Genomic DNA, 13,898 nt, shown 5'->3' with positions numbered 1-13,898 from the left:
GTTTGGGGTTTTTTTTGGTAGAGATTGGAGCGAAAATGGAATTGCTTTTTTGGCAGAGGTAAATCCATGTAATTGAGGAAATGTAAGGTCATGAATAGGGTTAGTGAAATTTCACGATTTCGCGGACAGCGTGAAATCCGCGAAATTTGGCTTTTTCCGCGAAATCCCGTGAAATTTTATGCTTGTGTGAACCTGCAACGATTTTTCTCAAAATATTTTATAAAACTCAAATAGGAATGAAAATAATCTTTAGAACTAGAGTAGAATTAAGCAAGTGGATACCCTTGTTCAATTACTAATATTGGGTTATTGAATTTTGACGATTTCGCGGATGGTGTAATATTCTTGAAATTTATCAATTTTCAACAATATTTTTTTCATATGAGATCGTAATAAACATTTCTACCTCAGAGGTTATTTATGTAACTTCAATTGATAAGCTAAGTTTGAACCGTTTGAAGAATTATTCAGATTTTTCAGTTTTTTAGAAACTAACTAATTTTAGTTTTATTTTCATTCGCTGTGTTAAAAATGTTACAACTACTTTATTTGAAAAGTATAATTTCAAAATCCACAGCACCTAAAAGGACCTAATAAAAACAAGTTATGAATAGCAGAAAAATAATTTCAAAAGAAATTATAAGATGCAAGCTTTGTTCTACTCAAAATAAAATGAAGAGTATTTTTTATCTTTAAAATCACATTTGAAAAACATTTCAGATTTTTTCAGAGTCCTGTTTAATTTTAACGTTATTTGATTATTTGGGTGGATGATTCCCGTGAAAGTTAAAAAAATCCACCTTTTTTGTTTTCTGTTCTCATTCTGATTACAAATTTCGATTTCGTTACAAATTATTGTATTTTTGCCTATTGATTTTAAATTAACTTTTTGAAATGAGAAGAATACCTTAAAAAAAAATTTGATGGGTTAAATGTCGCAGGAAATTCAAACTATTTTATTCATTTTGGCTGGGCAAGATTGTCAAATCTTGCTTTGCTATGAAATTCAAAAAAATGTAAACTGATAAAACAGAAGAAAATCAGCTAAAACTTTTTAGCTTTATTCGTCGAATATTAAAAAAGCAGTTCAATCAATGAGAATAGTTACGCATGCCCTACATTTTGTTTCAAAATATATAAAGAGCCATAAACTAGTTGAAACTTTTTTGAAAATTGGGAAATTTTTTTTGAGTCACGTTCAAATTAAGTGAAGATTTTTTTCAATTTAGTGAAGAATAATGTTTAATGAAGCTTAAAGAGTAGTTTCTGTGATTTAAACCTAAGATTTTCAGAGTTATTTTAACATTTTCCACGTTCCGCGAAATTTGCGTGAAATTTGGTGTTGGTGGCAGCTAAAATATATATTTTATTAAAAAATAAAGATATATTGTTTTTTTTTTTAATCAAAAGCAAATTTATGGGAAACCAGACGAGTTTTTCGGTGATATATTTAAGAGACTGAAAATTCAAGTCTGACGTATAGAAATGGCCGAAAAATGGCCAATACTCTTGTATTTTCAACAATTTTATTTTTAAAGTCGCTGTATCTTCACAAGGACTGGACATAAGACAATTGTCAATATGGAGACTTTTATGTAAAATTGTTTGGGAAATCGATTCCCATTCTCGGTTTTTATATATTTTTTTAATTTTTTTTTTTGAGGAAGACATACCATCCTGCATTTTTAAACTTTAAATTTGATAAATCTCATGCAAGTGGCGTGTATTTTTCTTTCAGTTTATATGCTATTTTAACCATTAGTGGACCCCCTAGTAGTGCAGAAGCACATTTTTCACAAATTTTCAATGTTTTAGGCACTTTTTCATAAATCTTTGTACAAAACAATGAAATTTAAAGTCTTTTGAACTATTTTGACTATTTGTTTCATCAGTTATTTGTTTTTGAGCAGAAAAATAGCCATTTGAAAAAAAAGTTCTTTTTTCCTGCTATGGACCCCCTTTTCCTATAGTGGACCTGGGTCCATAATTCGATTGTGGACCCGAGTAAAACTGTTTTTTTATACCAAATTTAACCGATATTTGATAATTTGATGCATGGTGTAAGTCTAATGATAGGTATAATGAATAAAAGACGGATTTTGTCCACTTTTCATCATAAACAAATATGTTTTGTTAACAAATTTGGCTCTAAACAACAATAAACCTGACAGAAACTTAAACACATTTATTTCCGAAAAAGACAGAGAAAACTTTTAAAAACAACTGTAAACCTAAAAATAATTTAAAAAAATAATTTTGATGCAGATTTTCCATAATAGGTTTGTTTACAGTTGCTGATAAAACCACGCATGTTTATAAAAAAAAGTTTTTTTTTGTGGATTTATTATTATAAAATATCATTTCAAACTGCAATACTAACCCCTCAAAACTCATGTGATACTTTGTCGGAGACGCAGTCGATTTGGCGGTCCCATCACTCAAGTATCGGACTAACATTCCCATCCACTTCCCCGTGTCTTACCACTGGTCGTGGCCGGCGTCGGTATTGATCAGCATGATAGGGACCTTTGAAAATTGCGAAGGGGTGATGATTGGTTCCTACTTTTCATCTGTGGTCCACGGAGCAATTTCTGGGGGTCCCGGTCAATAACGAAGTAGCAGCTACGGGTAGACACCAATGCTATGCTATGCTAATATCATTTCAAACTGCAATTATGATGCTTCAGTTAATGACAATTTACTATAGTTTTGATTAATTATAAATTCTTACGGCATCAGCATTTTTGGTACTTTTAACATGAAAACAGTCATATTTATACTCATAATTGAAAAAAATCCGTTTAGTGTTGATTACAACAAGTATTTTGGGTTCTATAAGCTTAGGATAACAAGTCTACAATGTTTCATTGAAATCGGAGAGGGTCGGGTAAAAAATTACCAGAAAAATTCCTGATTTGAGCTAGAATTGCTCTATAAATCATATCAAAAGTTAATGAACTTAGTTGGACAGACAATTGATTGCTATTTTTTTTTTCAATTGAAACATTCAAGAAAACCTTACTCATGATCATTTTGACATAAATAGTTCAATTTGATCACTTTTGGGCTGAAATTTTTAAGAAACACAGTGACTTTCAAAGTCACAGTTTTTGGAAATAGCTATTTTCAACGAAACTATTTTTTTAAGGAACAACTGAAAAATAACTTTATAGGAAAAAAACATACATGGACATAGTGTGATCCAGCCCAGTATAATGTCATGTTTAAGCAATATAATCATGAGAAGCAAAATACATAAAATTTAATTTGGTAGCCGATATTTTTAAATGTCTTATGCGAGCATTTTAATGTTGATGCATTGGAAAGGTTTCAAGAATCAACAGCTTTAATAATTAAAACGGGAAGCATCGATTTTTTTTTTTTTTTTTTTTTTTTTTGCGGATCGAGGTGGGATAGCCAGGATCAAGTCAGTCCAAGTCCGGTTGTGTAAAGGAACGGTAATGGTCGTGTCAATCACATGCGGATCGCTCGCACTCCATGGGAGCGGGGATTGGGGACATGATTGGGTAGGTTAAAATGAGATTGTGTTTGTGAGAGTATGTAATCGTGTAATGATGTAAATAAGCTAAATCGAAACTTCGTGCTCAATCGCCGCCCCCAATGTTCATTAAAAACCCCATTCGCACAAGCTTCCTAAAATCAGTACTGTAGGTTTTAACTGTCGAGACTGTTAAAACCTACAGAACTGACCCCAAGGAACTCGAGCGAACGGGGTACACTATCCACACACCAACGGACTTTTACTATGTGACCCTTAACTGTTCCAACAAAGGCAAAATTATTAAAACGAATTCATATGTTGAGGTTTAAACTCAATCAGCAAAGGTAATTATTTAATAAATGCAAAGAAACACACGTCGGGCAAAATTTTCCCACATAAAAAAGTCGGAACTTGTATAAAATGTTTTACAGTCCCCTGTCCTGTCACGTTCGTCAAAAGTCTTGTCAATTTTGCTGAAAATTAAAGTGGTTAGAGTTGCAGTTAATCGTATTCAACATGACCAGAAAAGGCAGGCCTGTAATACGATTATCATGCATGAGTACTTAGCTTTAAAGAGGACGACTCCGCAACCGCCGTCAGATGTCCTCGATCACCTTCGCCAGCATAAGTCGCAATTGGCCAGTAACGCCGATTACGCTACACAACCCGGCCGCTAGATACGCTCCAGTTGCTCCGAATTTTCCGACGACAGGAAGCATTCGATCATTCGGTTCCGTCTGGATTTATTCTTCAAAACTGTGGCACTGTAAATATTCTTCAAATAACTAATAAAGAACTATTAATATTTCCAGACACCACTCGGCAAAGATCAATGTGTAACATCTTTGACTGGCGCTAGTATGGGGAACAAATGCTCCCCTGCTCTTTCCGTATTGGTAAAGTGCATAACAAGCCCTCCGACCGTCCCATGCTTTCCATGGGGGCAAGGTCCCAGCCGTGCGGAGGGAATAATTAAAACGGGAAGCATCGAAAAATTAAAGTTAAATTAATCCTTTTTCAATTCAATAAAATAACGTTAAGCATAAGCATAAGCATAAGCATACGCATAGGTGCCCACCCGCAGTTGCTACTCCGTTATTGACCAGGACCTCCAGAAGTTACATCCACGAGCCGTGGAAGATGAGTGAGAGCTATCTTTCCTCGCTTCGTAACTTCTCAAAGGCTCCTATCATGCTGATCAATACCGGCGCCGGCCACGACCAGTGGTAGGGTCACGGGGAAGTGGATGGGAATGTTAGTCCGATACTTGAGTGATAGAGACCGCCCAATCGACTGCATCTCCGACAAAGTTTCACATGAGTTTTGAGGGGGTTAGTAGATGGGTATGAGGTTAGGATTCACGAGTGGCAGTGATGTGACCATGAGCATTTTGTTTATCGGTTGAAATTTTTAATCTTAGGCAGCCGGCTGCGGAAAGATAGATAATTGATTATTTAAAAAGTTTTTTTTTATCGAACTTGTGCCAGCCGAGCAGAAGTGCTATGGGCTGGGCTCATCAGTATATTTTTGCTGTTTTTACAATTGAGATAACGCGAGCAAATTTCAAAACTAGTAAATAAATGACGCTTTACTCTTCATAAAATCGATAGTGACGAGTTTATACTAAAACTGCCAGTTAGAATAAATTTTTACGATCATTTACGACGCAAATTATCGCGAAAAAACAGGACTGCGCGTCCCCAGAAGCACTGCACTTATCTTTCATTTTTCAATTCAATAAAATAACGTTTTCAACAAAATATTGAAGTGTGTTAAAAATGTTAAGGTTTCCCCCATTGCAAACTGTACCAATGCAGAAAGCTTTTTCAAAAGCATATTTCCGCGTCATTAAACATGACTTATAGACGGGAATTAAAATTGATAAATTTTCTACACACAATTTGCTCCCCGACCGGCAAACTATCCTCCATAGCTTCGCCCAAGAAGGAAAACTAGCACTGTCTGCAGCAGCTGTATTGTTTGCCATTTGACCAACTTTTCCGCTTTGAGATGCGCTTATAAGAGGCTCGAACAGAATGAAGCATAGCACTCTTCCAATTTGTAGCAAACTTGTTCCAGAGACCGGGCTCCGTCTAAAACGCGCTTCATTTTATTTAATTAAAATTTTCGAACAAACTAGCTGCGCCACGATTGAAGGACTATCGTGTTGAGATTCGTGTTTCGCCCTCACTCCAAAGAGTCACTTTTCTCGGACTTTTGTTATTAATTGGGAGGATGCTTTTCGCACCGTTTGATGCTTTGGTGATTTTTTTTTCGGCCTCACTTTCCCCTTTGTCTTTCATCAAGGAGAGGCAATATTACACTCTAAAAAAAACTGGTAGGCACCACTCGGAAAAGTTTCAAACCAAAGTGTTGCTCGGAAAAACTTGAGCAGTCACTCTCGAGCAATTAAGGGCCCCCCAAATTGAGGCCCCCTCTCGAAAGTTGTGTAACTCACTTTCGAGTGTTCCACTTCAATTTAGTGTGTACCGACCACCCCCACTGAATTTTCCTCAAGCCGACTTTTCCATCGAATTTCGTGTTGATGTTTCTGTAACAACTCAGCATCCAGTGGCAAAAGTCGCCCCAGAAAAAGAACAAGCCAAAGTGGTATTGTTTACAAGCGCGCGTTGGCATCAAAAATTCATCTTCGACAGTTTAAGTAATACTCCGGGGAATGAATTTTTAATGGAGGAGCAGTCAGTAGCTGCTGCTGTTGGAGGTGGAAGTTTTTCAACGCCTCCACATTGGAAGGTTGTGAAAAAGGACTCGCCAGGGTGAGACACGGACTGGACGAAGTTTTTTTCTTCTTTTTTTGTGATGTTCTAGACTTGGAATTGTGTATATTTTTTTTTGGCGTGGGCTCAAATAAACAGGGGGTCTTTGAAGTTGACTTTACGGGAAAGTTGTGCGAAAATGTTATTTTATCGTTCAAGTATTGGAATATAGTACAAATATTATTTGAAAATGGTTCCCACAGCTTGAAAAGTAGCGATGTTACCATTCAAGTAGGCTCTAGTTATTCATGATTGTAGTATTTTTTGTGAAATTTTTAAAATCTAGGACAACACGAAAAAAGAACAATGTTTTGATATTTTTAATTGAGTCCTTTTAAAACAGGAATATAACAACAAAACTAGCACTTAACTGCTGTCAAATCTGCCTCTTTTCAAACTGCGGTCCCGATTTGCCCCAGTGGACGCATTTAAGTTAGTGAATAAAAAATAGAAATCGAAATCGGCTTTTTTTTTCATTTGGCTCAAACTTTGTGGGGGCCTTTGCAATGACCAAAAAAGCCATTTTGTGTCATTGGTTCACCCATACAAGTCTCCATACAATTATGGCAGCTGTTCAATGTGTTCATTAGAGTGGCTTGAAGATGTTTGGGAAAATTTCAAAATGGACTGATTCAATGAGAACAGGCATTTTCCGGTCCCATTTGGGACCCAAAACAACCCCCCAAAATTTGGGAGCGATTGGATTTGACCCGGCTTTCCGGAAAGCGATTCAAATTTGTATGGAAATTTGTATGGGAAACCCCTCTTTTTTACATTTTGATTTTTATAATTTTCATTTTTCACTCAATTTAAAAACTAACACCGTAGAAGTATGGTCCTGAATGTCCTCTAAAACTTTACCGAAGAAAGTATGGTCCTTTCTTGCTTCTGAAAAAAGATACAGAGTTTTCAAAAGAGGCATTTCAAAATAACTGCTGAAAATTATATTTCTTGACTGTACTTCGGTAGATATTTCGAAATCTTTTTTTTTAACGTAATAAGGAAGCAACCTAGCAAAATGGTGTCTTTGGAAAAGTTGTTGTTTATGAATGTGGCTTTTATTTAAAATTATTGACATGCAGGGTGACACACCTACAGGGTGTCAACCAAGCCCTAACTTCTATTGGTGACCTTTTAAAGCGTTGGTGTCTTTTAGGAAAAGTTGTTAAGCTACTTATTCAAAGAAATTTTGATATGGTTGGAAGACAGGGTGGCACAATTACAGGGTGTCAACCTATTTCAAGCTTCTATTTAAGGCCCACAAATCGCAAACTAGGCCTGCCACGCAAAAAGAAGCTGAACAAAAATTCGTAAAAAGTCAGTTTTTCACATGAAATTTCCTGGGGAATCGATTGCGCATGATTAAAAACAGTTTCCGATCTTGCAAATTAAATTTAACATAAAAATGAGGCAAACACTGTTCATACATGAATGGTACTAAATATTCGAAAATCTGTACAGTAATGCACCGGTTTTGCACTGCCCCGTTCATGATTCGCTCAGCTGCCCCGGTTAAGCACAACTCAGTGCATTGTAGCACGGAGCTTATGGGATTTTGGTTATATGGGAGACATGGCATGGCAGTGAGTGGCCGAATGGTTACGCTGTCCGCTTTGTAAGCGGATGATTCTGGGTTCGATTCCCATCTGCTGCAACCTTCCATCGGATGAGGAAGTAAAATGACGGTCCCGGCCTTGGTTGTTAGGCCGTTAAGTCATTCCAGGTGTAGGAGTCGTTTCCATGCCATAAGTACAAACAACACACCAAACCAAGCCTACTCCGGTGGAATCGCTGGCGGCGGTTGGACTCGCAATCCGAAGGTCGTCAGTTCAAACACTGGGGTGGAAGGTTCCTTGGAGTAAAAAGAGGTTTGGGTGCTCTCCCCATTCAAGCCTTCGGACTCCTAGGTTCTAGCAGAAACTTGCAATAGAGACCACAAAAGACCCGGGGGTCGTTAATGTGGATGGTTTGATTTTTTTTTTGGGGAGACATTGGCTTTAATCTTATGAAAAACCATCCAAACTTTAAAAAATAAAGTGTTTTGGAATCGGGTTGATGTCAGCTATCCATTGCAAACCAAAAATGTATAGAACCAGATCACTCTGGAGAGTTCCGAAAAAATTGAAATATGGGTATCAGGGTATACATTTCGAATGTTATAACACCTTTTTTTGAAAATACTCAAAATTTTCACAAAACTACATATATTCGAAAAAATCTCAGAATTTCAGTTTCTAACAATATGAGTACCAAATGATCGAAAAAATTTCATACATTTCGAATGTAATAACAAAAGATTTTGAAAATACTCAAAATTTTCATAAAACCTCGAATTTTTTAAAAAAAAACTTAAATTTTAAGTTTTTTTACAATATTGGTATCAAGTGATCGAGATTTTTTCGTACATTTCGAATGTGATAATTTTTTTTTTAAATACTCGCAATTTTCACAAAAGTACGTATTTTCGAATAAATAATCAAAATTTCATTTGTTAACGATATGGGTATCAAATGGTCAAGATTTTGTCATACATTTTGAAAGAAATAACACTTTTTTTAAACGCTTACAATTGTCTAAATACAACGTATTTTTAGAAAAAATACATTAAATTTAATTTAATTTTACAATATGGACACCAAATGATCGGGAAATTTTCATACATTTCGATAGAAATATTTTGGTTTGATAAAATTCATAGTTTGCACAAAACTAGGAATTTTTGAAAAAAAAATTGTTCAAACTGAAATTTGAGTATTTTTCCTAATTACGTACAAAAAATACTCACAGTTTCAGTTTTTTTATTTAAAAAAGCAAAAAAATATGAAAATTAAAATTACAAGCCAATTCCAACATTTGAATTTAAAAAATGTTTTAAATGCATTTTACACTAGTTCAGTTGTTTTGTAATCATAAGTTTCCAAAAAATGTATGATTTGACGAAAACTAAAATAACAGCAAAAAAAAATAATTATGCGATACTAAACATCAAGAGAATTTCAAAATTTCAAAAGATTTGAAAATCATTCCAAACATGATAAAAATGATTCTAAACGCAGGGGAATGCATTTTAAATTGATTTCTGCTGATTGCACTTAAACTTCCAATGAAATTTTGAAGTTTTTTGAAAAAATGTTTTTTTTGCCCCCTGATTTTTGGGGGGGACAAAAACTTTGAATAAAATTTATACCAGCCTAAGTAAGTTTAAAAACTTACTTAATCCACCTATGTGGTTGATGCCTTCCTCACTTTTTACCTACAATGAGTAATATGAGTGGTTTGAACACATATTTCAGCTATTTTTTTAGGTCCAGAAAAAAAAGTACACAGATATAACTTAAGTTGTCATAACTTGAGACAGGGTTGCCAGATTTTCAATTATGTGGACTCGTTGGAAAGGTCTCTTGATTACCTAACCAACGATGGGTCGGATGATGGTTCCGGACATCGTTTACATACATTTAAGTGAGATCCGGCTTCAAAAAAGTACATAAATATCACTTAAGTGGTCATAACTCAAGACAGGGTTGCCAGATCTTCGATGTTGTGGACTCGTTGGAAAGGTCTCTCGATTATCTAACCAACGATGGGTCGGATGATGGATCCGGACATCGTTTACATGCATTTAAGTGAGATCCGGCTTCAAAAAAGTACATAAATATCACTTAAGTGGTCATAACTCCAGACAGGGTTGCCAGATTTTCAATTATGTGGACTCGTTGGAAAGGTTTCTTGATAACCTAACCAACGATGGGTCGGATGATGGTTCCGGACATCGTTTACATACATTTAAGTGAGATCCGGCTTCAAAAAAGTACATAAATATCACTTAAGTGGTCATAACTCGAGACAGGGTTGCCAGATCTTCAATGTTGTGGACTCGTTGGAAAGGTCTTTCGATTATCTAATCAACGATGAGTCGGATGATGGTTCCGGACATAGTTTACATACATTTAAGTGAGATCCGGCTTCAAAAAAGTACATAAATATCACTTAAGTGGTCATAACTCGAGACAGGGTTGCCAGATCTTCAATGTTGTGGACTCGTTGGAAAGGTCTCTCGATTATCTAACCAACGATTGGTCGGATGATGGTTCCGAACATCGTTTACATACATTTAAGTGAGATCCGGCTTCAAAAAAGTACATAAATATCACTTAAGTGGTCATAACTCGAGACAGGGTTGCCAGATCTTCGATGTTGAGGACTCGTTGGAAAGGTCTCTTGATTACCTAACCAACGATGGGTTGGATGATGGATCCGGACATCGTTTACATGCATTTAAGTGAGATCCGGCTTCAAAAAAGTACATAAATATCACTTAAGTGGTCATAACTCGAGACAGGGTTGCCAGATTTTCAATTATGTGGACTCGTTGGAAAGGTTTCTTGATAATCTAACCAACGATGGGTTGGATGATGGTTCCGGACATCGTTTACATACATTTAAGTGAGATCCGGCTTCAAAAAAGTACATAAATATCACTTAAGTGGTCATAACTCGAGACAGGGTTGCCAGATCTTCGATGTTGAGGACTCGTTGGAAAGGTCTCTTGATTACCTAACCAACGATTGGTCGGATGATGGTTCCGGACATCGTTTACATGCATATAATTGAGATCCGGATATATGTGAAAACACATTTTTATACATAACTTTTGAACTACTTATCGAAACTTCAAACAATTCAATAGCGATGTATGGGACCCTAAACCAAGTCGAATGCAACTGGTTCGATCAAAATCGGTCCAGCCAGTGCTGAGAAAACTTGGCAAGATTTTTGAACACATACATACATACACACACACACACATACACACACACACACATACACACATACACACAGACATTTGTTCAGTTTTCGATTCTAAGTCGATATGTATATATGAAGGTGGGTCTTCGAGCTTTTAATAAAAAGTTCATTTTTAGAGCAGGATTATAGCCTTACCTCAGTGAGGAAGGCAAAAATCATTTGATCGTTTGGCATCCATATTGTAAAAAACCAAAAATTTTCAGTATTTTTTTTCGAAGGAATTTTCTGATCAATTTAATGTTTTTATCTATTGTAGATAAAAACACACGATTTTTTTCCGATTTCTTATTTAACTTAGGCCGATGCAAATATTTTAAAAAAGTTTTTGTCCCTCGGCCCTGGCCGTGGTCAAGGGGGTTTCGGGTCAATTTTGAAGTAAGACAAAAGAATCAATTTGCATCATTAGTTTCTCCATATAATTTTCCAAACAAATTTGACAGCTGTCCATACAAAATTTATAAATGAAAATTAAAAAATCTGTATTTTTTGAAAGATTATTTTATCTTTTTGGTGTCGTCGGCAATATTTGTAGGTATAATTAAAGACAACACTGAAAAAAATTATATTGGGTAAAAAATTGTGATTTTTAATTTAATTTTTTGTTACTCAAACTTGATTTGCAAAAAAAACACTATTTTTACTTTTTATCTTTTGTTTATGTTATGTTAATTATTTTTTAGATTCAAACGATTGATTGACAATAAACTTGAAATTTTAAATTATAATTCAACTCAAAGGGTGTTTATTGGAATTATAAAAAAATGTTGTATGGAACTCGTTGCAAAACTGGATTTTTTCAGCACTCGTCGTATTAAGACAACTCGGTGAACCTCGTTGGATAAACGAACGACTCGTGCTAAAAAAAACATTCTTCTTGCATCTTGTTCCATAATTTACCATTTTAACACACATTTTCATGCAAATTTTTTATCCATGGCTCGTTTTATTTGTTAAGCTTACAGCAAGATCAATTAAATATAATAAGCTTGAGAATTTTATGGCATAAAAATGCATTTTTTTGTATTTGTTATTTGAATGTTCGTAACTGGATAATTTGAAATAACAAATGCTTTTTTGTTGTTAAACATGTTCATGTTCATTCAACCAGCAGCATGAACTCCAATGTCAGGATGTATTTCTACCAAAACAAGGTCTCTGCAGCGAAAAGATACTTCTAGTATCGAGTAAAGAACATCTTCCTTCGTAGAGAAGACAGGGGAGGAAAAGGAAAGCAATAATTTGTATCCAGTCACGTTCACGACTGCGTATGTTTTCTGCAATTCTGGTGATGAAATATTTACGACTGTTTTAGGCTCTGGGAGACACTGCCGGGGGGAGCCACCTTTGAGATCACAATGGGATTGAATTTAAAAGTAGGTTTGAAACATTTGGTGGTTATTTTTTAATACAAAATTAAAATATATTAACATAATTTCTTACCTGCAGATGATAATTAAAAAAAATTGATTAATAAATCTTAAAAAAGCTTCGAAGAATTCACTGTACAATCATAAAATATTTCCAACATCATCAAAACCATACACAACAACATCCCGGCGAAAAAGGAACCAGCTTTCGGCACGCACCACGTACTAGGAGCTTCACGGCAAATAAAAATCCTTACATGACAACCACGTGGACCGTATTGGGTTTCACCACCCATAGCTGCTCCAATTCCCTTCTCTTTTTGACAAGGGGGAGGGGGAGTGTAAGTTGTTTGTTTCCGTTCCGGGTTCGAATAGGCGACCACAAACAGATGCTGCGAATTTTCCAGCTGCAATTTAAAGTCGCAGTTTTATTGTTGAAAATTTTTAGTTTTTTTTATTCGAACAAAATCGTTAATTTGTGCTTCATTATTTGGATTTTTTTTTTTCAATAGAACAGCAATTTTCTGTATTTGTTTAAAAAATTTTTAGCTTAAACTTAAAAAGTTTTTCACAGGAAATCCTAAAAGAAAATCATTTCCTCGCTTTCCCAGATTACAACTCTTTCCCAGCCAACCGAAAACCCTTTCGCCCCAGAAGTACCATATTTCATGCCTTCGCCGCGAGAGTCTCGGTCGGTTGGTTTCTGGTTCTGGTGGCCACACCACCGCGTGCCCGCCAGTATTTATGAGAGGCTGGCCCTGTGCTCAAGCTTGCTCCCCGGTAGGAAACCAGCTGAGCGATTTTCCCGGCCCCCTTTTTTCTAGTCTTGGGCACCGGAAGTGTGAGAAGCGGCGAGCAGAGAAAAACAGTAATAATTTACAGACATTGCGTCTGCGAATTTTCAATTTTTCCTTGCCTAGGCCGGGGAACCCCCCTTTGGCATTTTCTCATTTCCTCCCTGGAGGGGAGAGGGTGATGCTGGGGGGCATAGACAAGTGGAGAAAGTATTTTTTAATTTGGTGATATATTCGAATAATAATATTTTATTGATTTAATTAATTTGAAGGTCTTATCTTTTTGTCTAAACTTTATCAGTAAAAGATACTACATGAATGATTTAACCTACTAAAAATAACTGAAAGCAACCACAACATCTGAGCCAGAAAAAGTATCAGAAAACCAAAGTAATCTCCAGCTGTTCAAGCAACGATTTCGGCACTCTTTTCACGTTTATCGCGGTGAACTTCCTGCCTGCCTGCTGCTGACCGAGGGGATAAACATGCCAGCGAGAAGAAAAAAGTTTTTTTTTTTTTTCAACCCGCAAATGGTTCACGAACTCCCTCCGATGACGGCCTTCCCCCTTTTTTTTTGTTTTCCACCGGCTTTGTGGATCAGCAGGAATTAGCAGTCCCACGGTGTTGAGGGAAAATTGGCTTCGCAGTT

This window comes from Culex quinquefasciatus, chromosome 3, assembly GCF_015732765.1.
Source record: "Culex quinquefasciatus strain JHB chromosome 3, VPISU_Cqui_1.0_pri_paternal, whole genome shotgun sequence".
NCBI lineage: Eukaryota > Metazoa > Arthropoda > Insecta > Diptera > Culicidae > Culex > Culex quinquefasciatus.
This window is presented reverse-complemented; position numbering follows the sequence as displayed.